Genomic DNA, 5,166 nt, shown 5'->3' on the forward strand with positions numbered 1-5,166 from the left:
CACAAAACATTTGCCTTTCACAAGCACACAGATAAATCCCAGAACAGGGAGTGCCAAGAGAGGGAAGCTGGCATTTGAAAGGCTTGCAGCATCAGCTAATTGGTCTCAAACTTAAATCATAAGAAGACCTGTAATTATGCTTCTCAGAATTAACACAGAAGGGTGCGTGGTGTGGTGGTAGAGAGATGGAGGGGCGACGGAGGGGGAAGAGTCCGTTTTTTAAGTGAATTTATACTATTATAAGACCTGTCGCGGGTAATAAAAATGGCGATGCTAAGTTAAGCCTTGTGTTATCCTGTTTGCTCAGATGCTGCTTATGCTAGCTGTAGCCAGCAGAAAGTACTTTTCAATTTATTTTTATGACTCTTCTCTAAAAGCATTCCATTAAAGGAATATTACCCTGTATGAAGTTTTGAGGCACCAATGGCAGTTTATTTGCTTGTTGTGCTGGAAAGGAATAAACAGTTATCTGTGGTACCCATTATTTCGGTTTTGTCTTTCTCACACTCCAGTGAAGGGTCAAATGTGAACTCTCTGTCTTCTCTTATATTGAGTGCCCCTCCTCCATCGAGTTTGGCTGAATCCCAGCCACATTTCAGGCTAGTCTGATTATCAGAACCGCTGAGTCCCAGGTTTGCAGCATGCTCGGTTAATTTCGGCCATCCCGTCGGTGAGAACATGCTCCTGCAGCCGTGCATTATATTTGGAGGCACGAGCTAGTGAAGCAGGGAGATACCTCCTAAGGTAGGGTCTGTGCTCTCTCTCCTAGTGTCCCAAACGTGATTATTTGGTTCCTGTGGCAACATATGTCACAGGAGCTGTGGTGTACTAACATGGGGACTGTCCCTTTCTGTCTAACAAATAGAATGGATCTAGAGGGGAAGCTTAGCATAGTGGTTGAGGGTACAGGTTTTGGAATCGTATTGCCCATGCTGAAATCTAGCCCTGCCATGTGGTATCTGTTTTGTTTTGTTTTGTTTTCTGCGGGGGAGGGGGGAGGGGGTTAGCAAGTTATTTAACCTCTGTGCCCCTTGGTTTTCTAAATTATAAAGTAGAGATTTGATAGTCCTCATGTGATGGGATTTTTGTGAGCATTAAATAAGATAATACATGTAGATGTAGACTGCTTAAAGCAGTGCATACCCCATGGAAGTGCTATCCATAAAATTATTTGTCATTTTATTACTAACATCATTGCTAAAATCTCAATGAATCTAAGGGGAGATTTGATTTCTGGTTCTGATTTCACTACTAACCTTAAACTCATCACTTAACTTCTCTGGAATAATAATTCAGCTGTTTTCACATTCATGGAGGGCTATGAAGACTAGCCAAATGCAAAAGTCATGATATGTGAGTGGCCTTATGACTATGATGTTTTGTTAACCCAGATGGATATGGTGCTAACCCATGGTGTCAGCATGGTCCGTAATGTCTAAGCATATTCTGAAGTTCTATTGTTGGGGTATGAATTTCCTGGTATTGTAGGTTTTTATTTAAGTAATAAAACCTCAGCGTTGGAAGAGATCTTAGAAGCCATAGNTGCTACTGTTGTGAATCATAATGTAAATATCTTTTTGTTTTCCGATGGTCTTAGGCGACCCCTGTGAAAGGGTCATTCGACCCCCAAAGGGGTCGCGACTCACAGGTTGAGAACCGCTGGTCTAGATGCTTATGCTCCATCACCATTCCACCGGTTCCTGTCTATTTCCCTCTCACCTTTCTGCTGGGACTTCCCTGCCATCTCCACCCAATGAGTCTTTATTCATGTCATCTTGTTTATCTGCTGATAGTCCTCAAGGTTCAGTTGTTTCTCGACTGTTATTTGCAATTTATCTGATTCCAAACCTGACCCTATATTTTGCTGGGATATACAGTTGTCTGGCTATTGTTTATCCAGTGCAAGTGTATTATTCGGCAGCAACTTTCCCCCCTCTCTTCCAAGTTGGGGACTGTGTTTATAACATCACAAAATCTGATGTCTGCAAATCATCCCCATAACCACAGAGATAAGACAGAATTCATTTACCATCCATGTTACCCTCCTTTGGAGAGAATTCAGTTTAAATCACTTTGCCCTTAAATGACACTATCCTTTAATTTTTAAGCCTGCTCTCTCTCTTCTCTCTCCCTTCTCTCTCTCTCTCTCTCTCTCTCTCTCTCTCTCTCTCTCTCTCGCTCGCTCGCTCGCTCGCTGGCATTTCATTCCCACCCCACTGCTTGCTTCTCTGATTGGAAGACCATTTGTGCTGATGGTGGGCATAATGTAAATATTTTATTTTGTGATTTGTTCAGCGAGATCTGTTTGGAATGAAGACACAATGCCAGCTAAAGTCCCTGTGTATGAAGAACATCGTGTTCAGCCTTTTACTCCCAAGTCAAATCATTTGCTTAAGTAAGGGTTTCTTCCTTGATTACAACTCTTATTATTGAGATAATGTCTGAATTTCCCAGGTGTGTGTTGAATTTCACAATCTTGCACTGTACTTTACAGAACTAGTCTCAGAAAATACATTTGCATGTGTTCCCAGAGACAGAGTTCTTACCTAGACAGGTGGCCTTGGGAATATAGAGCAAAACAGGAATACAGTATCCGGGCATGCTAATTATTTTTCCTGACTGAGGCCATTGGCTGACTGTTAACTGTGATAGATATACCATTAAGTGTCATATTGTTTGTTTTAGGAGATTGCCTTTCTTGATATGCAAGATACTAGAGGAGAATGAAGTGAATAGGTGAAAATGGAATGAGTTGTATGTGATTCATTCACCTAAGAAACACATTTAGAACCTATGGTGTGCCACGCAAAGTGCTAAGCACGGGGATTCAAAGATGAACAAGAAAAGCACAGTCTTTAAGGACCTCTGTGTATAGTCAGAGGGAGAGACCTGTAGACAAGCAATTATAACAGTCTGATAAGCTCTCCGACAGAACTCTCTACAGAATGCTGTGGGAGCCACGAAGATGGAGTTACAAATTGCCGAGGGGTACTGGGGACAGTGTGACAAAGAATGAGCCTGTGAATGACTGGGAGTGTGCCAGATAGAGAAGGTGGGGCACTGCGCTGCAGGCAGAGGCAGCTCTCCAGTGTGGAGCAATGACAAGCAGTGTTGTGTAACCGGGCAGAAGGTGTGAGCGGGGGCAGAGGGAGTAAAGAGCCCTCCTGGAAAGGTAGATTGGGGGCTAATAGTATTGGAGCTCTGACTGTGTGAAGGTCAGATATCAGGTTCAGGGTGTCTTTTGGTAAGACAAGGGCAGGAGGAGAGTGTGGACCTTCCAAAGGGGCAGCAGCAAAATACAGTGTGCCCAAATAATCCAGCCACTCCTTACACAGGCTTCTGAATTTCTCTTCTTTGACAATCAGCTCAGCTCAGAAATCCTCTCCTGGCTTTGCCATTCTCACCTGGCAGCCACAGATTTGGGGACTTCACAATGGGTTTGGTTATTGACTTTGCTTCATAGAATCCCTGTTTTGCTTAGGCGACCCCTGGCTTTTCAAATTAATGAATTCATGTCTGCTGATCTAGGTCCTCTGTTGTATCCTTTTGCAGTCCAGGCCATGTTTTCATTTGCCTAGCTAAGCAGTGACCAGTTATGACAGTGCTGGGCACCGTCCTAGAAAGAGACTCCGATAGGATGGGCAAAGGCCTCTCTTATTAGGGCCGATTGACATCTACTCATAAAAGGAGATGGGATGTGGTTTATTTAACTTCATCTAAGGTCATGTTATGCTAGAATGAAGGCAGGTGGGAGGAGGTGAGGTGATTGTAGCAAAGACACCTGAAAAGCAACAGCAAGGTGTGTGCCATTACCACTGACAACTGAGCAGAGGTGGTGATTCTAGAGTATGGGAGCTTTTAAAAATTACTAGGTATGAATGATATTGGGGAATTAAATAGAAATCATTGCGAGTAGCCTAACAGAGAAGCATTATGACAGGAAAATGATAGATTGGGTGAATTATGATGCTTAGATTTTTTTGGTTTTGTTTTCCCCTCAGTCATCACTTCCCCTCTTTCTAACCCCTCAGTCATGTCAACAGTATCCAGAGCATAGATGCAGAATGCAAGAAGAGGGTGGGGAGAGGGACAGTCTTACTGTCACTAGCTCTGGAACCCAGAGCATTTAACAAATGTTAAACCAGCAATTGGCTCACAGAGACGGAATCCAACTGTGGGGTGAAATTGCAGCAGTAGGGGATAGAGGCTGGAGTTGAGACACTGGGGTCACAAGGTACTAAACTATCAGGGAAGGCATTAGATGTCCCTCCATGGAAGTCTCTTAGAAGAGGAGAGAAAGCCATCTGTCTGGAACAAAGTAAATATAGCCACATTCATGCCCTGGGGATGGGCTTTTTTTTTTTCCTTCTTTTTAAACAGTTTTAACTAAATGTTTCATGTGAAAATACCATTAATACGTATTTTCATGCAGTTGCAACCATAGAATACTTTATATTCTGCTTTGTCTTATTAAAAAAATGTTTTTTTTAACATTATAGCATTAGCATGTTCCACAATTCTACCAGGTCTTCCCAGTTTTTTAATGGCTGTGTAATATCCTAATATATTGTTGACTTGTTAATTTAATAATATATCTTGGGTTAGCTCTGCATGTCCCTTTCTGGTCTAATATTTTGGTATTTTGTGGTCTTCTTTAATCTCTCCATTCTATCCAAATGATTCTACTTTACCTTTCTTGAGTGTTCTTATACGTCCCCTGATAACCACCCCCACAACCACTAGTGGAATGCTTCTAAACTTCATTTCTGTTGACCTTTAGAGAGGAAACATGACATGGTGATAGTAGGTTTTGGTATCAGGCCAGAAATCAAATTTCCCATTGTTGTCACTTTCTGTTTTTGGATCCTTTGATTGGACAAGTTACTGAATTTTGTGAGCCTTGAGTTCTTCTTCTGGAAACTGTTACAGGTATAACATATATAGTTAATGTTATATGTATCTTGAAAGGTTGTATATGTACATATTATATGTCTCTTGAAAGGCTGTGTAAAAATTAAACACATTTGTAAAGTGCTTGCTACAGGGTAGATACTCTGTATTACTCAGGACCCAATGGCAAAAACTTTCTTGGAACTTATTGCCTGCTCCATTCAGCACTTCCCACATCCTGGCTTGTATTCTAAGTTATCTTCCGTGAATAAGTTG

This window comes from Hipposideros armiger, unplaced genomic scaffold (assembly GCF_001890085.2).
Source record: "Hipposideros armiger isolate ML-2016 unplaced genomic scaffold, ASM189008v1 scaffold_464, whole genome shotgun sequence".
Taxonomy (NCBI): Eukaryota; Metazoa; Chordata; class Mammalia; order Chiroptera; family Hipposideridae; genus Hipposideros; species Hipposideros armiger.